General features: G+C 37.7%; 1 protein-coding gene across 1 annotated transcript in view; it reads left to right on the top strand.

Moving 5' to 3' along the window:
• Positions 1 to 25522, top strand: part of Camkmt (calmodulin-lysine N-methyltransferase) — a 465839-nt gene that overhangs the window by 204333 nt on the left and 235984 nt on the right. The window lies entirely within an intron of this gene.

The raw sequence follows: 25522 nt of genomic DNA, 5'->3' as shown, positions 1-25522 counted from the left end.
CCTGCTGCTTTACTGAATGTGTTAATAATTTCTAGGAGTTTTCTGGTGAAATTTTTGGCATCTCTTAGATATAATATCATCTTCAAAAAGGGACAATTTGATCTCTTCTTTTCCAATTATTACTCTTTAATTTCCTGCTCTTGTCTTATTGCTCCTGCAAGAGTTTCAAGCACTATGTTAAAGAGAAGTGGAGATAGTGGACAGATTTGTCTGGTTCTTGATTTTAATGGGAATGCTTCCAGTTTTTCTCCATTTAGAATGATGTGGGCTGTGGTTTTCTTGTATATAGCTTTAATTATGTTGGGGTATGTTCCCTCCAGTCCAATTCCCTCTAGGACTTTGAAAATAAATGCATCCTGAATTTTGTCAAAAGACTTTTCTGCATCTATTGAGATGACAATGTGGTTTTTGTCTTTGAGTTCATTGATATGATCAGTGATGTTTATTGACTTGTGTATATTGAACCATCCCTGCATTTCTGGGATAAAGCCTACTTGATTATGGTGAATGATCTTCTTTAAGATGTGTAATTGAGTGGTTTTTAGTATGTTCATAGGGTTATATGACCCATTTTAGAACCAAGTTTGGAACATTTCATCAACCAAGAAGCAGTCTCATACCTGAGACCTGCCATTTCCTTATAACCCTCTTGCCCCTGGGCAGTCACCTCTAAATCTTTATGTCCCAAAATATTTTCAGATTATGTAGGAATGACTTTTATAAGATAGTCATAATCTGGACTTATGACTTTTAATTTAATTAAAAGGTTACCTTGGCAAACTCACTGAACCATTTGCTTTTGTAACCTGGGCATCTGACCTTGATTCCTGGAACCTCAATTTGATGCTCTGCCCAAAGATAGTGAGTGAATGTGGGTAATCTTGAGAATTAACAAATCAAAGCACTGAAAGGCAGCACATAAATCTTTGTGGAATACAATGAAGATTGGGAAGAATGCTTGTGACATTGCGTGTATGAAGTGTTGTAGGCCTAGGGATGAAAGGGCAAGATTGTCTGATACCAGGGTGAATCCAAGCTTATAGTTCTCCAATTGAAGCTGGAAAAACAGTTTTGAATAAAATTATGGGTGAGGCCTTAGATAGTGGCACAATTCCAAGAGGCATCTTCAGGAATGGGTGTCTTCCAAGTTTGGGCCCACTCTTATAAAGTTAAGAGACTGTTTTTTTTTTTTTTTCAGATATTAACGTAATGTGCATTATGGAATGCTCAGAGGAAATCAGAGCTTTAAGAAGCAGCAGTTCAGAGTGTTTTATAGGGTTTTTTTTTCTTTTAAAATGACTATTTTTTTCACATTTTATTATTTTTTTTTATGTGTAAGAGTATATTGCCTATTTGTGTTAAATGTACCCATGTCATGCAATACCTTCAGAGGTCAGAAGAGGGTGTTGGATTTCCCTGGAACTGGAGTTATGAACAGTTGTTAGCCACCATGTGGGTGCTGGGAATCAAACCCAGCTCTTAATCATTGAGCTATCTCTCCATCCTCCTAAAATGACTATTTCTTTTAAGAGTAGTTTTAGGTTCACAGCAAAATTAAGCACATGGTACAGACCATTCTCATTTGTTCTCACTCTGACAGGTGCATAGCCTTCTGCTATTATCAACATCCCTCAGTATTTGTTTCATTTATTAAATTCATGAATCTATGTTGACACAGCATCCAAAGTCCATAGCTTACATTAGGGTTTACTCTTCATATTGTATGTCCTGTGAGTTTTGACATATGCATGAAGGATGTATCTCCATCTTTATGGAATCATTTCACTGTTCTAAAAATTGAACTTGTTCATCTTTTATAGTTCCTTTCAAAACTATAGAATTATAAAAATTTATGGTGGAAAGGCAGAGATTACTTGTGTTAACAACCATTGGGAAGGATCTGAGTCTCTTCACTGAATTTGTCCTATGCTTTCTTGTTGATTGTTTTATACATAAGCATTTTTAATAGTTTTTTTCCCCTCTCACCACAAATGGTTGTTTCCTGATTTATAATGAGCCAGACAATAAATTTTTGAATTGAACATGAAAGCAATATTTCTTTTTTTCTTATTTTATGTTTACTATTTTTCATAATAGAAAGTTTAAAAAATATACAAATAACATAGAACATAATATATGATAAATTGAGCTCCTTCCTCCGTTATCAACCCTTGGCCAAATTCTTTCCCTCCCCCCTCCATTGTTGTTCACTTACCAATTGAATTATTTCAAAATGAGGCATAGCCATCCAACCATTTCATCTTTTCACAATTTTAGTATTTTGAAAAACATACCTTAAAAAAGAAAAAAAAACTCCAATAATGTAATACCATTGTCATGATCCAAAAGTTGCCAATAATCCCTTAATGTTATCAAGTATCTGGTCCCTGTTCAAATTCTACAATGTCTTATAACTTTTTTTTAACTGTCAGTTTGTTTGGAGCTTATCTGAACCATAGCCACACACTGTACTTCCCTCTCTTTTTATTTCATGTGTACCTGTGGTGTGCATGCATGTGTGTTCACATGTGTAGGGTGCATGCATGTATGGGTGTGCATGTGGTTGAGTGTGCATATTGCAGTTGGGTGTCATCTTCAATCACTGTCCACTTTATTTTTTAAGACAAGGTCTCTTTCTGAACCTGGAACTTGCCAATTTGGCTAGTCTAGCTCATCAACTTGCCCCAGGGATCCCCTTTCTCTGCCTCGATACTGGCAGCTGCCACACTTGCCGAGCTTTTTATGTGAGTTCTGAGGATGTGAACTCCAGGTCTCATAATGGCAATTGCTTTATCCTCTGAGACACCCTTCCAGTCTCTGGTTGTTGTTGTTTTTTTTTTTTTTTTTTTTTTTTTTTTTTTTTTTAACCCGTGGCTTCCCTGTCTTGTTTTCCCCTTTCCTTTGCCCCCCCTCCTCGCTCTCTCACACATTCTCACTCTCTTCTCTCTTTTTGTATATACACACGCACGCATGCACGCACACACGCATATGTGACGATGTGTGTGTGTGGGCGAACATGTACATGTAGAAGCCAGGGGTCAACCTTGGGTGTTATTTTTTGAGACAACCTGGGGCTCCCTGACTGGGTTCAGCTGGTTGGCTAGAGAGTCCCAGGGTGCCACTCTTCACTTTCCCAGGACTGTACTTACCTGCCTACACCACCACCTCTGGCTTTGTACATGGATGCTAGGGATCAAATCCCGGTCCTCATACCTCCGAATAAAACACATTACCAGCTGAGCCACCTCCCAAGCCCCTCCTTGGCTTGTTATTTGATGAAGAAGATACATTCTTCATCAGTAGCTTTTCACACTCAGAATTTTCTCCTTACATGCCTGGTGTTGTCCATGCATTTTTTTTTTTTTCTCCTGGTAAGTGAAATAAAGGAACCCGATTTGACTGGCATTTTTAAGCAAGAATATTTCATTGGTGATACTCTGCATTTTCATTTCAACCAAGTGTCTGGGTGTCACTATTTTGTGATGTTAGTAGCCATCATTTCATTTAGAGTTTGCAAAGTGGTGATGTCCTAATGCACTTATCTTCATTTATTAACCAGAATACTTCTATAAAGAGAAAATTTACAATAACCTGAGGTAATATTTATACAGAAGCAGCAGATTAAATGCTTGATTTCTTTCCCTTTATCCACCAGTTTTCATAATAATGAATTGGCTCCCTAACATCTCCAAAGGAGACCACCTAAGTTTCATTTGGTTTGTGTATTTTAGTATCATTATGAACTCATAGATTTTCAACCTATATGATGTGTTTCAATCCATTATAGTTATTATTTTATTGATGCTTAAACTTGAAAGTGAATAAAAGTTTAAAAATTGAATCAGTTCATGGTGATTCCATTAGTAGGGAACTGATTTAAATAGAAACTTCCCTGTGTAGTTAAATGTGATTCTTCATCAAGTGGGTTGAACCTGTGTTGAGGGGCTTTTTGTTACCCATGTTCATTTGAACAAATGTTCTTTGTGTATTTCTGAGACTGTGCATGCTACCTTAAGGATGATTCCATGTTCACCTTTGAAAAGGAGCTCCAGCCATTTGTGCCAGGCCAGGGTGTCACCCAGGTGGCAGCCATTCTGTGCAGCCTTCTGGATGTTGCATACAGCACAGCCTCCTTGCGATAAACTCTTCAGCCCTGACCACAGGAGGCAACTGAGCTAGTGTGCAGTGATTTGTCAGGTTTACCAGCATTTTCATAGTATTCCTATCAAAGAAATTTGTCCTAAGTGTCAAATTGCTGATTTTTCCAGTGACTGAAAGGTTTCATGGGGACTTCTGTTGTTATTTACATGTATATGGAGAAAATTGCAATCTGTGAGTAATTTGAGAAATTTCAAGTTTCAGCAGTAGCGATCTAGAAATTGAATGGGTTTCAAATACAATATTCCAGTGCAGTGCTGCATATATAATATATGTGCAGCATATGCTGAGGTCTTTTTCAAAACATTTACATTAAACCTGTCAGGTATTTATGAATAGCAAAAATTAATTTCCCCTAGTTCTGTCATCAGTTGGAGAAATGGATTTTAGCATAGAAGACTGTCAGTATTTCCTGCACACCAGAACAGCTCACTTCAATGTCATAGTATTGCACCAGGTGGCCTTCTAAGAGTCAGCTTAATGTGATTTCAAATGATAGGGTAGAGAGTGTGAGGGAAATTAAAATAGTATCATACTTATGATTTAAAAGCAAGTTAATTACAAGGGCTTGTTAATAAACAAAGAACAATCCAGAATGTATTATCTGTTATATAGCATATCAATAACAAGTGTGATGCTTTGAAAACAAAAAAATCTACCACTATGTGACTTTGAGATGACTTAAAAATATTCAATTAAATTGTTGACAAATGTGTTAGTCTACTAATGGCCTCAGCATTTGGAAGAATTTGTACATATTCATTTTAGCTCTTAAGGCGCTTCTAAAAGCATTGTTTAACTGAAAAGATTAGCTATATTGTTGGCATTTTATCTGGAAAATCACTGATGATGTGTGTGAGGTGAGTGATTCTAACAGCACTGTACTTTGTCTACTGTCAATGTGTTTTCTGCAACTGGGTCCTTTTTTTAAAGGTTCTTAAAGGGGCAGAACACGAATGGTATAACTATGGCTAAAGCAAGACCCTTGATGCAGGATTTAGTATTTCTGATGGCCCAGTGGCTGTGTCTTCCATGCCTGTTGTCTAATATACTAGAAAAAAGGAAAGATAAAAGTAGCTGATGCATTTTAAGAAATTATTTAAATTCCAATTTAAAAAATTACTCCTAAATTTTAATGTGCAAAAGTATTAAGCATGTCCATTATTTATTAACCTATAATAATTTTCCTAAATCTCCAAGTTTAGGCTCTTTTTAGTCATGATTACTGGGCTGGCAAGATGATGCTTACTGTTAAGCCTGAGGACTTGAGTTTGATTCCCTGGAACACATTTGGTGGAAGCAGAGAACTGACTCCCACAAGTTGTCCTCTGGCCTCCACACAGATGCTGTGGCATGCACACACACACACACACACACACACACACACACACGCACATGCACACATGCATATACATGTATATATACAAACGTAACTAAATAAATAAAATATAATTTAAAAAGCTTTTTGAAAAGAATTATTATTGATGGCATGAGGGTGGCAGCCTTTGAGAGAACAAGAAATGATGACCAAGGTCTTCTTTATTGTGCCTCTGAACTGGCTGGGAGCCAAAGACAGCTTCATATATTAGTATGAATAAGAGACTCATTTTAAAAAAATATATGTCCTTAGGGCTGGAGAGAGCTCAGTGGTTAAGAGCTCTTGCAGAAGACCCCATGTTCGATTCCCAGCACCTACATTGTGGCTAAGAACTGTCCTTAGTTCCAGTTCCAGGGGAATCTGACGCTCTCTTATGACCTCCTCAGCATTGCATGACATGGGTGCACTCACATACATGCAGGAAATAAGCTCGTACACATAAAATAAAAATAATAAATAAAATATTTTTAAAAAATAATAAAAAATATATATCCTATGAAAACCTCATTTTCTAATCCAAAGAAAAACTGAGGTAATTCTTTTCTCTCTAATATACTATTAGGTAGTTAATAGAACTGTTCCTTTAAAAATTATTTCAAGAAATCTTAATAATTTTTGTTCTACTCCATAAGTCTATGAATTAAATTTAATTATTAACAAATCTTTTAAAAAATGTTTCCCCTATGACTGAGTCATAGGGAGTTCAAAACAGAAATATAATATAGAAATATAAATATATTTCTCTATGTACATCATGTTTTATGTGGTTTTCTTTTTTTAAATTGCCCTGTTTAATATACCGTGAAATAATTTGAGACTGCACACCCATCTATAAAGGATTTCTGTTTAAAATCCAGCTGTTTTAAGGTTCTTTAAATGTCCTGGCTGATGGCCACAGCCAGCACTGCTGTGCCCATGTGGTTTCAGGAAATGTCACTGGAATGGAAAAGACAGACAACATTATATGTATAGCTTTATCAGCAGCCATAGCATTATAACTCAGGGGAGCCAGTGCCTTGGTTCTAGTGCTCTGTCCCTTTTTCTAGAAGGCTTTCCCCTCACCACGCATATACCTATTTATGTAAAGTGAAAGAGTAATATTGCAAAATCCTTCATGGCAAATTGGAATCTGTTACTTGAGATTTGTCTGTGTCATAGTGATTGTGAGAAAACCGAATTTCAGGAGGCAGTGCTTACATTCCCTATGTTCCATATGGGTTCCTTTGAGGAGAATAAGCAAAAGATTTCTGAGACTTCACATCTGCACTGTTTGTCTTGTCACAGTGTTTAAGTGACATATTGTACTTATAAGATAGCTTCTATGGAAATCTAAACGTTAGAAATAAAAGGCAGGTGTGATGGATAATTTTTATTGTCAGTTTGATACAATGTAGAATCACTTGGGAAGAAAGGCTCAGTGAGGAATTGTCTAAATTAGGTTGGCTTGTGGGCATTCTTATACGGAATTTTCTTACTTGAGTTAATTGAGGTGGGAAGGCTTGGCCTGGGTGTGGGTAGCACCATTTCACGGGCTGTGCCCTGGCTTGAATGGAAAGGAGTGGTCTGAGCATTGCATATATTCTTTACCCTCTGTTCCTGATTATAGAGCAATGTGACTAGCTCCCCCAAGTTTCTGCAGTGGTGGCTCCCCCAATCTCCATCCCCTACTCTGTGATGGATGGTAACTTGGAACTGTGAGCCAAATAAACCTTTTCTCCCCTAGGTTGCCTTTGTCATGGTATTTTGCCACAGCATCTGGAAAGGAAGCTAAGTCAGTAGCAAATAACATCTTTAGAGACTACTCAACTAAGCTGAATGTTGTGTCTGGAGATTAGAACTCTATTCCATTCCTTATAGTGCTGTCCTACAGTCTACAGTCCTGTGGACAGTATGTATGCATGCTCGTGCATTTTCTGAGTACAACTCTCTGCCGATTTCATGACATTTTAATCAACATTTTGATTAATTAGTCGTTTCAAAAAACTACTTGCAGTATGGAGGCAGACTATTTGATTTTGAAGTGTCAACATCCTAGAATAATAAGATGTTTTGATGAAATGCTGGCAAAGATGTTTACATTCCCACTGTTGGTAGGGATGTAACCCTGTGCAGTCATTACAAAACTCAGTATAGAGATTCCTCAGGAATGTGAAAATAGAACTAAATATAATCCAGTTATACCACTTCTGAGTATATACTCCAAAGAATCTAAGTCAGCATACTGCAGAAATATTTGAATGTCTGTTTACTGTAGTACTATTCATAGTAGCCAATATATGGAATGAACCTACATGCCCATCAAGAGGTGAACAAATAAAAAGAGTATGGTATATACACACAATGGAGTTTTATTCAGTTGTAAAGAAAAATTAAGTTATGTCATATGTAGGAAATGGATGGAGCCGAATATCATCATGTTAAAGAGAAATAAGCAAGACTTAGAAAGATAAATAGCAGGTTTTCTCAGCAGATGTGGAATCTAAATTTAAAATACACGTATATATCTATACATCTATGATATGAAACTAGGAAGAGAACTATGTGGGAGAAAGAAAAAGTTTAAAGAAAGGAGACAAGGGGAATCAGAGAGGATAATGGGAAGGGAAAAAGACAAATATCACATGTTCTCTCTCATATGTGGAACCTAGGGTGTGTGTGTGTGTGTGTGTGTGTGTGTGTGTGTGTGTGTGTGATCAGAAGGGGAACTACTGGGGGTGTAAGGACAAGGAAAAGGAGGAGCAAACAAAATGTAATGATATAGGGCTGTAGAGGTTGCTAGGTGACTGCTCTTGCAGAGGACTTGGGTTTGATTCCCAGTATCCACATGATGGCTAACAAACATCTGTAACTCCAGTTCCAGGGGATTGGATGCTGTCTTCTGATGGCCACTGCATGACACAGGTGTACTTACACATATGCAGGCAATACATTGATAAACTTAAAATAGAAATAATAAAATATTTAAAATATAAAGTTAAATATTAAAAACGATTATTTTGTACTTAATAAAAACACTAATTAAAAAATTTAAAGTGAGAAACAAGAAAGGTGTTTATTGATCAAAGTTAAAATGTACAAGTGACTGAGAGATCATGATTAGTGCTGTTACTGTCTTGAGACGCTGGTGAGGTGAGGCGAGCTGTAGCAGCAGGCCTTCAGGAAGTCCTCATAAAGGAGAGACTATGTCAAGGGCAGCCCCACAGTGCTAAGCTCACTTGGCTTAGAGAAGGAAAGGTTCAGAGAACATTTTCAACGTTACGTCCTGCTAGAGATCCTGGTAGCTGAACTGTGCTCGGGCCCTGTCCAACATGAACATTATGTAAAGTCTGGTCTTGGAAAATTTCAACTTGTGCAAGGAAAAATAATAATTGTAAAAAACAGTCAGTAGAATCAATATGGACAGATGATTTAGCTTCAAACTTAAAGGAAAATGAAGGAAAAAGAGTCATTAACTCAGAATATAAACAAACAAATGAAACAAACCAAACAAACCAATCCAGCAAATTTCATGAAGTACTTGCTTCTTCTGTAAAATAAAACCACAGGGCTGACCTAGCATAGGGGATGCTCTGGGTTTCATCCCCATCAGCACAATAAATAAGTAAATAGATAGATAAATTAATTAAATTTTAAAATAAAATAAGGCATAATTAGAGAAATAAAAAAACCAGGGAAAGCATGACAACTCAACTGAAGAAAACGAAGCATGGAAAAAAAGTACAGAAATGAAAACCAGCATGTCTTCATGTATGATATAGAGGGATCATATTCTTTATCACTCAAATCTGGACAGATTTTTGTTCTGCTGATAACATGCCCAGACACAGACATAAATGAGAATTTTCTGGGTAAAGTAGGGCTATGATTACTCATTACTTTGCCATCTTAACGTACCTGTGACTAGTTCAAGGTCTTATTGATAATATGTTTCATTCTGCAAAAAGAAACTCCATATGGATAATTGATTCTCTGCTCAGTCGTTTGGTCTCTTGAGGTCTCTCTTTTTATTTCTTTCCTGTTTCTACACTAACACAACCAATATACTCAATATATTCTGATGGCTTTCATTTCCCTGGGGGGTAAATTGGTCTTTCCTGCAGATTTCAAAGTTATCTTCCAACTGATCCTGAGTCTTTTCATTAGGAAATGATCATTGTTTGTGATATCCTCCCTCTGGGAAGTGCTGGGTCAGCTATACTTTTACAGACAGACAGACAGACACACACGCACACACACACACACGCACACACGCACAACACACACTATATATGCACTTATATATTTATATGTTCATATATAATGTGTGTTATAAATATATATCTTTAAACTTTTAAAAAAGCTGTACACCTTTTATTTGTAATCATATACCCTTTACCTAGATGCGTCTGTTGTTACATATTGGTCTGATTTACTTCACCTGTGCCTCTGTATCGCTGCTTCTGTCTCTGTTGTATAATACTTCTCTCTGTGCATATATATTCATATATTTATACTATCATCTATCTATCATCTATGTTTCTAATCTATCTATTATCTATCTATCTGTCATCTATCTGTCTATCATCTGTCATCTGTTTTTCTGAACTGTTTCCAAGCAAGTTTCAGACATGGTATCCCATTAACTCTACATCAGTGTGAACGAGTACAAGAATATTCTTTTATATAACCATAGTGCAATGATCAAAACCAGGAATGCTGTCACTGGTACAAAACCATTTTCTAACCTGCAATCCATATTCAGATTTTATCAGATGTCTTCATATTCATAGCTATTTTCCTCACACCATTATCTAACTCACAGCAATGTATTTCATTTGTTTGCCATTTCTGTTTAGGCTGTGTTTATCCAGAATAGTTCTCAGCCTTTGAACCATTCTCTCACCAACCCCTGGCTCTGTTGAACTCTTTAAAAAAAATGTGTATGTGTGTATGATGTGTGTGTGTGTGTGTGTGTGTGTGTGTGTGCATCTGGATACATGTGGAGACCAGAAGTTGATGTTAGGTGTCTTCCTCTATTGCTCTCTGCCGTATTTTTTGAGACAAGTCTCTCACTGAACTCAGAACTCACCAATTGTCTAGATTGGCTGGCCAGGAACACCCAGGCATCCTCATGTCTCCTCCAAGCACTGGGGTTACTGATGCACGCTGTTATGCCCACCTTTTTATTTACATGAGTGCTGGGAATCCAGGTCCTCATGCTTGTGTGGCAAGCACTTTATCAGCTGAGCCATCTCTCCAGCCTGATGTTGAACTTAATCTTGATATTTTCAAATCATCGTTAGTCTAGGTTTGTCTTCTATTTCCTCAAGGTGACTCCAATTTATACCCTGTTGGCAGGTGTTCCCAGAAGCATCAGATCAGAGGATGCGTGATACTGATTTGTTCCATTACTGGTGATGTCCAAAGTTGATGATGGCAAAGTTGATGATGTCCAGATTTCCCACTGTGACAGTTTCTATTTTTCTGTTTACAATTAATGGGTCATCACGGTGAAGTACTCTAGAGGCTATTTAAATATACTGTTCCTGGTCAAGCTTTCAGCTTCCGGTTCAGCATATTATCAATACATCATGCCTTCATTGGTACTGGAATAGTTGCTAAATCATTCTTTCTACATTTATGAGTTGGTATTCTATCATAAGAGCTTGTATGATCCCTTCTCTCATGTGTGTGTGTGTGTGTGTGTGTTTTATTTGTGAGTTTAAATCTTTTGCTTTCATTATTTATTCTAATGTTGAAAATGTAGTCTATGGAGTCTCTTTAAACTGACCCTTTAGTCCTTCTGACATGTTACTATCATTTTTGGGTAAATTAAAAAAAAGACATTTATTTTTATTGTGTGTGTATGAGTGTTTGCCTGCATGTATGTAAATGCACCCCGAGTATGTCTGGAGTCTGCAGAAGCCAGAAGAGGGCATCAGATCTTCTGAAATTACAGATTGTTGTTAGCCTCCATGTGAATGGTGGGAACTGAACCTGGGTCCTCTGCAAGAGAAGCCAGTGCTCTTAACCCCTAAGTCATCTTTCCAGCCCCTTTTGTATTTGTTTTTTGTTTGTTTGTTTGTTTGTTTTGCTTTGTTTTTTTGTTTTTGTTTTGTTCTGTTTTGTTTTTTGCTTTCAGATACAACAAAGTATCCCAAGCTCATCTTGTATTTTCTTTACCTTAACCATAAAAACAGCCAGTCCTGCAAGGAATACTAGTTCTTTTTAACAGTGGAAAATGTAAGTTAGACACTTAGATATGCATTCTAGGTGTGCTTATTGTTACTGCAGTGTAAGAGGTCCTAGGAGAGGACAAAGTAAAAGCAATGTGTGTGTATACGCATGAATTTCAACATCTCTCCAATTCCATTCTAGTACCACAGTGCTCATTCTGTCTTTTCCTTTCCCATATCTGTGACTATTTTTTATTAGTGACAAGCTGTACTCTTCTATCCTCAATATGTTTGTTTGCTTTGCTGAACCCTAGAATATATAGAAAATGGCATCAGAATTAGTAACTGATCATCACTTCAATAAACTAACTTATTTAGTCGAGTTTAGTAGTGATTTACATTTCCTCTTTTCTATGGACTGAAGTTGGAGACTTCAAAATAATTGTGTCTAAAAATCACTTGGGTTAGTTTCCCTCACCAAAAAAATAAAAAAAAAAAAAAAAAGAAGTTATACTGGAATCTTGAGTCATAGTCTTTCCTTATATATAACATACAGAAGAATTTCCTCATGCTTCCTGATAGAATTTCTAGAGTTTCATTTTTTACATTTAAATCTCTGATCCATTGGAAATTATTTTTCTGTATATGTATATAATTGTATATACTTTTCTAAATGTCTCTACAATGATCCCAGTACCATTTACTGGAAAGCCTACCCTTATCTCAGTGACTTAACATGCTAACTTATTACAAACTGAGTTTCCATGTAGTTTTGGACCTTCGCTATAGTTCACTGTCAGCTTGTCCACTCATGTGTAAGTGTTACAGCATTCTAGTTACCAAGGCCTATCTTATGCTATATGCTTAGGTATCACTAGTCCCACTTCCTAATGTTTCTTTTTTAATGATTTCCTGATTAATCTTGCAGGATTTGTTTTTTTGTTTTTTTGTTTGTTTTTTCATTTATTTATTGTTTTGTTTTATTTATTTATTGTTTATTTATTATTTGTGTGTGTGTGTGTGTGTGTGTGTGTGTGTGTGTGTGACATCTGTGCATGTACCCTAGCATACGTGTGGAGGTCAGAGGACAACTTTCAGGAGTTGGTTTTTTTCTTTCCATCATTTGGATTCTGGGAATCAAACTCAAGATTGTCAGGCTTGGCAAGCAAATGCCTTTATCTGCAGAGCCATCTCTCCAGCTAGACTTATTACTCTTTTGTATGAACTTTAGTAAAAAACTTAGCTAGTTCCTTAGAAGCTGTTGGTGTGTTTATTGAGATTGTCCTGGATTTATAAATTAACTTATGGAGAATAGACATAATTATAGTGTGATATCTTTTACTCTGGATGTGGAAGTCTTTCTTTTTGTCTAGTCAAGTCTAGAGGTTATAGGAGGTTATTGGAAAAAAAACCTTCCTCATATTGCACATCTCTTATATTTTATCTGTATTTTATCTATGTCATTGCTATTAAAAGACGGTTTTCCTTGACCATTATATCATTGAATTGGTCATGAAAATTTAAATATTTTAGTTATTATTATTTTTTATTTTATTTTACGTGTATGTGTGTATTGTCTGCATGTAGGGTAAGTGCACCCATGTCGTGCAGTGCCTGTTTAGGACAAAAGAGACTGTTGGATTCCCTGGAACTGGAGTCACGGACAGTTGTTAACTGCCATGTGGGTGCTAGGATTTGAACCCAGGTCTTTTGCAAGAACAGTCAGTGTCCTTAACTGCTGAGCCATCTCTCCAGCCCCAGACATGGGAATTTAAAAATGCTGCAAACTTCTGTATGTAACTTAATCTCTTGCCACTGAACTAAATTTTTATTGTTAAGCATAATGTACTATGATTATAATTTACTGTGTATTGCAACTATCTATCTATCTATCTATCTATCAATCATCATCTATCATCTATCTATCTATCATCTATCTATCTACCTATCTATCATCTATCTATATCTATCATCTATCTATCTATCTATGTATCTATCTATCTATCTATCTATCTATCTATCTATCTATCTTCTATCTAATTTTTTATTTATTTTGAGATAGCATCTCAGCTATGTAGCCCTGACTAGCTGGCTGGAACTCACTAAGTAGACCAGGCTGGCCTCAAACTCACAGAGATCTGCCTACCTCTGTCTCCTGAGTTCTGGGATTAAGACATATGCTACCACACCCAGCTCAAATCTGATTTTTTTAAAAAAAACTAAGACAATTGTTTCAGAAAGGCTATCAAAAATAGCCATATAAATATAATCAGCTCAAACCTAAGTCTCCTCCATGTGCAGAGACCATTGAGATTAGTATTTTGCTTTTAAGGAGGCACCTAACTTCTTTCAAATCATTTGGAGTTATTCATCAAGTAGAGTAATTGTTACATAAATAATGATTTTTTATATAAGACTCTTAAAATCAACTAGAAAAATCTAAAACAAATGCTTGTGGGGAAGAAAGAATGAGGAGAGGTTGATCAATGGGTTCTAAGTTACAGCTTGAACAGAATGGAAGAGCTGGTGTGTTATTGAACCGTAGAGTGACTATACATAATGATAATGTGTTATATGCTTCACAAAGCTAGAAGAAAAGAGTTTGAATTTCACCACAAATAGATGATGAAGAGTTAGGTACATTTAACTTGGTTTAAATATTACACAAGGGCCAGGGATGTAGTTCTGTGGTAGAGTGCTTGCCTAGCATGCACAAGGCCCTGGGTTCGATCCCTAGCATAACAAAAAACCAAAATAAAACAAAGCAACAACAACAACAAAGACCTAAAACCCACAAATAAGGAAAGAGAAAGAAATGTTTTACAATGTATACATGCATCAAAACATCTATGGTGCCCTATGAACATGTACAATTTTATCTTTTGGGTAGTAGTTTAAATAAATAAATTTAATTTTAAAAAACTATGCATTTTAATAATGAAATGGAGATCTTTTTTAAAGGTTAAAACCTCATTCAATTTTATGTATTATAGGATTTATACTGAGTACAATATTGTATAACTGTATTAATTCAACTGTAAACCTAAAAATTTACGGCCAATTTTGAAAGAGATGCATCTTAGCTCTGGAAATTGTTACTGAATATGTCAATGCTGTTGTAATGAAATGCTTCTTCTAATTATGTGGTTGTTAAATAAATAATTTAAAAAAGAGAGTGCGAGAGAGAAAGACAGAGATAGAGACAGAGAGAGACACACAGAGAGAGGTGTTACCAGTCTTGGAAAGTCCCGGGCTTTTGACAGTATCATGGTTAGCAGGATGTAATAGGCAAGCTCAGAGGAATTTGTTTACGTTTCTTCCCAAGTACATGTTGTCTCTTCCTTTGAAAAAAAAAACTAGAAAAATTAAAAACAAATAATTATTGTCATAAATACTGCTAAATGTTTAGAGGTTACAAAGTTAGGTAACAAAAATAAAATGACAAGAGAGACCTCCATTCAAATTGTTTAAAGTTCACACATATACACACATACATTTACACATACACATGCACAAACCCTTGACTAATAATTCAAAGGTTTACATAAAAAGAACTAAATGAGATTGTTGCAAGTCAAGGATCAGTGGAGGGAGGAGGAAAGTGGGAGAAATCAGAAAGAGGGAGTTTCACTATGAGGCCTTGAGACAGGGTTGGTGTTCAGAGAGACCAGTTTCAAGGTAGCACAGAGAGACATCCGATAAGGACCAAATAAAAGGTCATCCCAACATGGCTTCATCTGGTGAATTGGGTATGGAGGAGAAAACTAGCAGGCAGTGGGTGAGACTCTAGTCACCAAGGTAGATAGTTTAGACTCTACTGACCTTCCTCATACGTTCCTCAACCCCACTAAGTATTTAAAAGCCAAGCTTTCTTATTATAATAGAGAAGCCAGTTATTATTAGTTGGTAAGTTTGGGAGTGAAGTAGAACCACAGGTGGAATTTATTTTCTTATTTGTTTAATTGAGGCATGGCCTCATTATTGTCCAAGCTTTTCTAGAACTCCTGGGCTCAAGCAATCCTCCTGCCTCAGCCTCTAGATAGTTGGGGCCACTGTGTGCTCACACTGTGTCTGCCTTAACATGTTTATAAGTGTTTCTCCCATTTTCTAATACATGCTTTGGAGCAACTGGGACAAGCATTTTTCCAGTTAAAGAGAAAACCTTAGCACTTTATGGAAACTCTAAGAGAAAAGGTGAACATTTCTGTAAGTGCTTTCTTTTACTGAAAATAGTGGCTATTTAGTGGCTTTAAGAGCCTCTATTTCTTCCAGTATAGTAAGCGGTCTTGCATATGTAAGAGTGGAGATGAAGAGGCTGCAAAGACATTCTCCTTAATCAAAACAATGAATTAATGAAAAAGACTCTGCTCTGAATTAGTTATACTTTTAGCTTTAATAAAGGATATTCTCTTTAGAATCAAATGCCTTTCAGGACATCCAGCTATCTAGGAGGAGGAAGAAGGAACACCAGGTCTAAGGCTGGCAGAACTGAAGGTGGGGCTCAGTGTAAATGTCAGTAGGGATTGCCTATGCTAGTGTTTTTACTAGACTTGTTATTGTTTTCATTAGTGGTGTTCTGGTTACAAACTTCTGAGTGGTCTGACCCAATCCTATATTTCTTATAAGGCCTATTAGTTTGGGGTGCATAATTTTTCAGAATGCAGAGTTTTTTTTTCAGGAAAGATTATAGGGTTTGTTTTATAAGGTAATTGTTTCAAATAATTACCAAGTATTATACCACATAGTTGATCCAACGCAGAGTCATGTACTTTATTTCTCTTAATGAATTCTTTATTTTTCATTTGTGAAAATTCAGAATATCACATTAATTTTCATAATTTGTTGATTTACAATTTGAAAATGAAAATTATTGTATGATTGGGATAGTATTTATAATATTTTAGTTTTTCTTTAGAGGATGATGTATATTGACCAAACCAAAGACTGGAGTATAAGAAAGTCAAATGGAGTTTATTAGATCCAATTAACTTTCTGGACAAAATCTACCAAGCTGCTGATGGGAAATAATAACTTGGAACAGATACGCTTTGTACAAGGTTACTATTTTTAGTTTAATGCCCCCTAAAAGAGAGATATGAGAAAACTTTTTTCAATTTTGATATTATATTCACTACCTCCCATGTTTATTCCTAAAACTGATCAAAGAAATTATCTTATAAAATGGATTTAATGATTACCTGAATGTTTGGGCAACCCAGCCCTTAAAATCAAGGGTTTTCAGGGCTGGAGAGTTGGCTCAGCAGTTAAGAGCACTGGTTGTTCTTGCAGAAGACCTGGGTTCGAATCCCAGCACCCATATGGCAGTAACTCCAGTTCCCAGGGGATCTGACAGCCTCTTCTGACCTCCACAGGCATTGTATGACATAGGTGCACTTACATACATGCAGGCAATACATGCATACACATAAAATTTAAAAAAAAATCAAGAGTTATTTATTCTGTTGCTGGTTCAGAAATGCTTGTTTATACAAATCAAAAGGGATTTCCAGCAGCTTGAGCCTTCTTTTTCTTTTTCTTTTAAGCCAGCAGAGTCAATAGTTAAAGGACAAAAATTCTAAATTGATTGAGTTACAAATGAATACAGTGTTAATTAAGCCAGGCCATTGTCTTTAAAGTGGAGTCAGTACATTGGAAGTCAGATTTGTCTTGCTGTTTAGTCAAACTGCCTAAGGCTGCAACTGCTTTCTTATTAGGTTACTGGCTATGGGGAGATGTCATTGTTTGCTGCTGTCACCAGGCTTTCTGTTAAAAATCACAGCATGAGGCTTAAACTACTGCAACCATTATCCAGTGCTAACATGTCTGTAAAGGTCTGCTAACAGAACAAGAAGAAAAATATCAATCTTTAATTTTAGAACAGCTGAGTAACCTGTAGCACCTGTTCATTTCCTCTCATCAGCCCATTTAGAACAAGCCTGGAGTGATCCTTTGGTGGGCATGCTATAAGATCCCAATACCTTTTCCTGTCCTCACAGAGGAAAATGCTGAATTCAAGTGAGATGAGAGAGAGAGAGAGAGAGAGAGAGAGAGAGAGAGAGAGAGAAGAAAAAAAATAAGTAAATTTCTCTAAAATTTTTTTTTAAGAGATGGAAGGATCTGATGTAATCAAACATGACTAGGTTACAAAAAATGTTTTAAAGAATAGTTTTGGGACTAGAGAGATGGCTCAGCAGTTTAGAGCACTGTCTGCTCTTACAGAGGACCCGGGTTTGATTCCCAGCACACACATGGAGGCTAACAACTGTCTGTAATTCCAGTTCCAGGGGATCAGACATGCTCTTCTGACCTCTGTGGGCATTGCACAACTTGGGTGCACTTCCATACATGCAGGCAATACACTCATACACAGAAAATAATAATAATAATAATTAATAATAAAGAATAGTTTTATGCCTGGCATTCTGGGACGCACCTTTAATCTCAGCACACTGGAGGCAGAGGCAGGAAGAGCTCTGTGAGTTGGAGGCCAGTCTGTTCTACACAGTGAGTTAGAGGCCAGCTGGGGCTACATAGTGAGACCCTGTGTCGAAAAGAAAACTAACTTTGTTTAATTTTCTGCAATTTACTCTGTGAATAAAAGGCAATCATGAGGACATACTGCAGTGGGCAAAGAACCCGTTTTCTATAGAAAGTGAAAACTCAAGTGTTAGATAACAACCAACTTACATTTACCTATTCAAATATAATAAACAGAATTAGAACTTAGCAGCTGCTCATTTCTCCTTATGTAGTATACAAGGCTCCATCACAGTATGGGGCAAAATTAAAGAAGGCATTGTGGCCTGCTCTTAGGAGACAGAGAGCAAAGGATTGCTTTTGCAAACTTCCATTAGCAAGGTGAGTTCTAAAACAGTCCCAGCAGCGCTGAACCAAGTACTAGGTACTTGGCAAATAACATCTAATAATAAAAACACCATCCAATTTAGTAATCTTTTGTGGTCTCAAAGTATATTCCACCTTTTATTCTGTTAGATTAAAAAGTAAATGACTATATTGAGCCTGTCCTTTATTGGTTATTGAAAGCATCAAAATGAGTCATAATATGTATCCCTGGCCCTGCCTCTTGGGCCTTGCCATCTGTTATTGATCCTCTCTATAAAACCTTTTTGTAGAACTAGTAGACATGTACTGTTTAGGGAGATTCTAACTTGTCTGAGGTCACAAGATAAGTGAAGAAACAAGGATTGGAAGGAACTCAGAGTTCTGATCTCCATTGTAGACCGTTCTCTGTGGTTAACTGTTTGAAGATGAAAACAATGGTGAAGAGAAGGAGACTGTGAAGCCTTTTATGGGCGCCTTATAGTTGCACAAGACCAGAATGATGATAGTTGTATTTGATGCAAAGATTCTAATATGGAAATCCAGATACCAGATATAATTTCAGTGATGTTTAAAAGATGCCTGGAAGGTAACCAGCTGTGTTTCTCCAATAGTTATCGTTTGTCTGTAGCGTTCATCAGCATCTGGCCATATCCTTTTGGATCAAGCTGTGTGAAATTCTGTAGACAGCTTGCAGTCTCACATACTCTCTATTTCTCTCTCACCTATGACCAGCTTCACATCTGAGGTCTGACATTTAGCCCTAAAATCTTCTTAGCCCGAAGCTGCTGTTCTTGTCCTGGACATTCCAACTCTCAGCATTTTCTTCAGTGGTTACTTGTGAGATGCATTTCTCCTGAGGTCTACATCAGCACAGGCTCAGCCTCATTCTGCCATGACTGTTTCCATCATCACAAGTACTTGATCTGTTTCACGTTTTATAGAATCGATAAATCTCATCCCTAAAGAGTCCAACAAGCCTTTGATTCCTGACCTGACATTTGCTAATGCTCTTCCTGATGACCTGCCACTACGGATCTGCAGCACTGCACTCTGTGTTTGACAACACTCATAATATGAATCAATATTCAGTATTCAGTAAGTGAGCTGGGGAGTCATTTCACTGCTGCAAAAGGCTGCATTGCCCCTGGGCAGCTGTCAGAAATGGGTAGTTATTAATAGCCCTCTCTTTTCACTTAGCATAGTCAGTAGGGGTCAGGCATGAAATGATTTAATCAGTTTATGATATCTGTGACAGAGAGCACTTAAAATGTAATAACAAAATTTAGGTAGAAGTGTCCCTGGGCTGTTGTAATGTTTTTCTTAATAAGTTTCCCTAATGCTGATACTGAAGACAGACCCTGCCACAACATGAAATGTGATTTGGTGTTGGTGTCATTTCTCCCTCAGCAAAGTTGACTTTTTAAATGGTATTTCCCCCTTTAAAATATAGGCTGTAATCTCTAAGGGTCAGTGAAGATAAATCTCTGGGGTTGGCTTGCCTGACTCTGCAAAATGTGCCAGGCATTGAGGGCCGTGGGGTGGAGAAGAACCTAACTGGGAAGGAGACAGTCAAATTCAACGTTTTGTCAAAGAAAATGAGAATGCCCTAAAATCAGAGGGCATTATGCAGATACAGAAACCTCCCTAGCACACCATCCATAATCTTACTGAGTCCTTAGTCTGTAGATGGAAATTAATGTGGCAACAGGAAAAACAAAATTATTCTGGGCTGGTGGCTGGAAGCACAGTGTCTCAGCAGGGACTTGTCAATCTGGGAACTCAGGGCTCAAGCATAGCAGGTTAAGAAACAGTACATGATAGATAAACCTGAAACTTTGACGTGAATGAAATCATTACAGGTTATCCATTAGGTATACATGGAATACAGTGTCTAGGGCCAGGAATCTGAAATACTCAAGTTCAAATCCCACCCTTGGACCAAAGTTTCCTCCTTTAAGATAATACTCATTTCTAGTTCCAAGGAATTCGTTGCCATATGGCCTCCATGGGCACATAAACCAGGCATATGTTTGCACATAAACTCACATAGGCATACACACATACACATAAATTTAAAAAATATATAAACAGATGGAGAAAGACACATGATAAGGAATGGAGGCATGCTTTAGGAACTTGGAGTGACCCTCATATGACAGATTTCTGGCCCACAACTGTAAGGGGGCAAATTCTGCCAAGAGTGAATTCAGAAGCAGATTTTTCTCTAGAGCCTCCAGATGAAAACTTAGACTAGTGATCCACCTTGTGCTCCCCTGTACAGAGCCCTGAGCCAGGCCAAGTCCAACTTCTGACTAAGTGGGTATTGGTTTATGCTGCTGAATTTGTGAAAATTTGTTATATGTCAACAAAAAGCCAGTAAATCTCCTTTATTTGAATCATGCCCATTCCTCATTAGTCTCCTCTATATCAGAAAACAAACAACAAAACTCTAATCTCTTTTTTCTGTTTTCCAGTCTTAGGTCCTCCTCCAGATCCTCTAAACTTTTCCTCCTTTTGCAGGGAAATATTTTCAATTCTTTTGCTGAAAGACATGACTGTAAGCCTTAGATCCTGGTGACTTTCTCTCTAGTTTGCCCATTTCCTTTTTTTTTTTTTTTTTTAACGTTTACAAAAACTTTATTGAGAATTTCATACATGCATATAAGGTGTTTTGATCAAATCCATGCCCGGCCCCCCCCCCCCAACATTCCCCCCTCTGAACAGGTAACCCTAAAATCTTTTAAGGATTAGATACAAGCTCCCAAATACTTTTGACATTTTTGGCCTTTGGAACAGAGTATGTTGCTAACAGGCCCAAGGACATTTTGACTTTTAGCCAAGAAACTGGCTACATTTCTTTGGAGTCTTTTTACCCTATCTAGCCAATTCCTACCACCTATTCTTATCACACCATCCTCTGAAGGGGTTACCAAAATTGCCAGTAGGGCATCAGGACGCAGACCATTCTGGCTTCTTCCATGCTGAACAGGGATGCAGGATGAGGCAGTTGGGGTAACCCTTCAGTGGGTCTATCTAAAAGACTCCCAAATTACATCACTCTTGTCTCTAAGGGGAGAAGAAAGTCCTTGAATCATGAGGAGGAGATGTGAAGAAGGCAAGAGTAATTAGCATTACAAGTTCTAGACAGGGAACTAGAAAAAAGTCAGAACAGGTTTGCCCATTTCTTTGGGTTCTCTTTGGTGACTAATCATTTAAGCACCCCTGGGGGAATTCTTTGCTGGAGTCCTATGATTATAGTTTTATAATCCTAAAATTTTTTGATAATATACATGGAGTGGTGAACATAATTCATCCCAAGGACATAGAAGAACTTTTCTTTCACAGTGAGAAAGCTCAGTTTTTCCTGTAGTGCCACATGCTACAAAATATGAACTACATATATATTTTAAGAACACTTAGCAGTTTACTTTACTTTGCCTCATTAGCTTAACAAAAGCCTCAAACTCCAGGAAGCCTCTGTCTGTAAACCCCACATTCCCCTGAATTTTTATCCTACAAGGGCAACGTGTTCTGTTGTTTTTTCTTTTTTTTAATTGAGAATTTCATACTTGCATATAATGTGTTTGTAAAAGTTTTAATTTGTTTTTATTTTATGTGTATGTGTTTTTCTTGCATGTACATATGTGTACTACACATGTGTAATGCCCACAGGGGCCAGAAGAGGGCATCAGATCCCCCTGGAACTGGAATTACAGACAGTTGTTAGCTGCCATGTGGGTGCTGGAAATGGAACCTGGGTCCTCTGCAAGAGTAGCCAGTGCTCTTAACCACTGAGCAATCTCTCTGGCTCCCATATAATGTGTTTTGATCAAATCCGCTCCATTCCAAACCCTCCAATTTTCTCCTACCCTTCCCCCTTTTCACTCTCTCTCTCTCTCTCTCTCTCTCTCTCTCTCTCTCTCTCTCTCTCTCTCTCTCTTTCATTTTTTTTTATTTCTTTTTTTTTTCTGTCTTTTTAAGACAGGGTCTCCCTGTAATAACAGCTGTCCTGGAACTCACTAGGGAGACCAGGCTAGACTCAATCTCACAAAGATCACCCACCTCTGCTTCCCAAGTGTAGGGATTAAAGGCATGCACTACCACCCTTGGCTATTTCTTAAACATTTCTAAAGGCACTAGAGAGATGGCTCAGCAGTTAACAGCACTGGCTACTCTTGCAGAGGACCTGGGTTCAGTTCTCAGCACCCACGTGGCAACTAACAACCTTCTGTAACTCCAGTTCCAGAGGATCTGACACTTTTTTCTGACCTCTATGTACATTACACAACACAGGTACACTTACATACATGCAGGCAAAGCACTCATACACATGAAATTAAAAATTTTAAAATTATGTATATGAATGTTTTACTTTCATGTATGTAAATGAACCCATGCATGCAACATCTGTGGGGGTCGAAAGAGGGCTTCAGATCCCCTGGAACTGGAGTCACAGATGGTTATTAGCCACCATGTGGAAATAGCCAGTGCTCTTAACCACTGAGTCATCTCCAGGTCCTCTCCTATTTTTTTAAAAGCCACTGAATCTCCTTAATGATGCCTATATGTGCATGGTTGTAGGACCATCTACTGGAGCAAGAGTAGCCTTTCAAGGGTAGCATCCCTGAAGAAAACTGACTTTCCCTCCCCTAGCAGCCATCAATTGCCAATAATTTCTCAGCTAGGGGTTGGACTTCATGAAGCCCTCCCTATCCATGTTGACATTTTTGCTGGCTTGATCTTGTGAAGGTCTTATGCATATAGTCACAGCTCCTGTGAGTTCATGTGTGCAATAGTCCTGTCATGTCCAGCAAATAATGTTCACTACCTCTGGCTTTTACAATCTCTCTAGCCCCTCTCTGTACTCTGTACGACTCTGTGTGTGTATATGTGTGTGTGTGTGTGTGTGTGTGTGTGTATGTGTGAAATAGATGTACCAATCTGAGTTGAGCATTTCACAGTTTCTTATTCTCTGACCAGCTGTGGGTTACCCTCCAGTTATAACTGGAGGTTGGTTATGTGGCTTTCCCAGATACCATAGGCTATCAAATAAAAATCCCAGTGCCAGGTATGGGTTATCTCTTTCTGAGTTTTTGGTCAGTGGGGCCCCATAGCCCTCTTCCTCCCCCAAACATTATAGGCTATTGCCACTGTAATATTTTATTTGTTACTTCTATTTTTTGTGTATGGGTGTAATGCCTACATGTATGTAAGTGCACCCATGTTGTGCAATGCCTATGGAGGCCAGAAGAGAGTATCAGATCCCCTGGAACTGGAGTTATGGGCAGTTGACAGCTACCATGTGGGTGCTAGGAATTGAACCCAGGTCCTCTGCAGGAGCAGTCAGTGCTCTTAACCACTGAGCCCCCATATCCAACAATCTTACATGACTGGCATGGCAAGATATGTCCGCTGGTGCAATAGTGGCATGAATGTTATAAGAGTAACCAACCACTTCCTGATTAGATTTAATGTCCACCCCACAAGACAGAACTCGAGCCTGGTGCTCTTAATTGGGCCAAAAAAAGTGAATGGCTAAGTCATAGGCCCTAAAGGAGAACCTAATATTATTATTCTACTAAGTGGACATAATATTAAATTGGCCCCTCCGGTCTTATCTTTTTACCCATAGATTAGTGCATCATTTGCCCTGCATCAGAGAAGCTTCTTTTTGCAATAGATGACTGATACAGATAATTCTTCTTTTTAAAAAAATATTTTATCATTTTTATTTCATGTGTATAGTATTTCATGTATATTTGATTTTATGTATATTGCCTGAATGTGTGTAAGTGCCCCATGTTGTGCAGTGCCTGTGGAGGTTAGAAGAAAGCATTGGATTCCCCTGGAACTGGAGTTATGGATGGTTGTTAGCCCCCATGTGGGTCCTGGGAATTGACCTGGGTCCTCTGTAAGAGCAGCCAGTATTCTTAACCACTGATCCATCTCTCCAGCTCCCAGATATTTCTTCTTGAACTCAGGTCATATATTTTTATCTCCTACCCAGCTCTATCTTATTAGAAGTCATGAAGTTATTTATATGAAAGGGATCTTTTAAAAATTTTTATATATATATTTAGTGTGTGAGTGTATTGCTTGCATGTTTGTGGGTGCACCTGTGTCCTGCAATGCTGTGGAGGTCAGAAGACGGCTTTGGATTCCCCTGGAACTGGAGTTAATGACGCTTCATAGCCACCATGTGGTTGCTGGAAATCGAACCTGGGTCCTCTGCAAGAGCAGTCAATGCTCTTAACCACTGAGCCATCTCTACAGCCCCCCCAAATATTTTTTATTTATTATTTTTATTTTATGTGTATGAGTGTATTGCCTGTATATATGTAAGTACACCCATGTTGTGCAATGCCTGTGGAGGCCAGAAGAGGGTGTCGGATTCCCCAGGAATTGGAGTTCTTTATGGTTGTTAGCTGTCTGTGGGTGCAGGGAACTGAACCCAGGACTTCTGCAAGAGCAGTGCTGTTAACTACTGAGCCATCTCTCCAACCCCCTGAAAAACATCTTTATTCTGTTACTCAATTTATAGTTCTCTTTAGAGACTAGAACTTTTAAGATATGAAAGGCTCGTTTTGACCTGAGTTAGAAGTAACTTTAGATGGTGGGCAGGACAGGGTATGGGAGGAGCCATTTAGAAAAGGTGTGGCCAGGGGTTGAGGGTTGCTATCTTGGGGGTCAAGGGAGTCATAGTCACAGAAACACCTGCCTGAAGAGCCAATACCAGCACAAAGAACATCAGACATGTTAAGTTTACACATCAAGTTACATGTAAAATGCCTATGTGAAACATTTCCTATGTAGACATGGTGAAGAGTTAATGGAATGTCTCACAAAGTTAATGTTAAGTTCTTGAGGAGACACTGAACCAGGGGAATATCTTTTTTCTATCTCTGTGTTAGATGAGAGGAAGTAGTAACCAAATAATGTCTACTGATCATCTACCTACTGACTTTTAAACCAAAAGAGTTCTCTAAGG

The sequence above is a fragment of the Nannospalax galili genome, unplaced genomic scaffold, assembly GCF_000622305.1.
Source record: "Nannospalax galili isolate Female #2095 unplaced genomic scaffold, S.galili_v1.0 scaffold286, whole genome shotgun sequence".
Classification (NCBI taxonomy): Eukaryota; Metazoa; Chordata; class Mammalia; order Rodentia; family Spalacidae; genus Nannospalax; species Nannospalax galili.
Note: the sequence above shows the minus strand (reverse complement) of the source record. Positions and strands in the feature narration are given on the sequence as shown.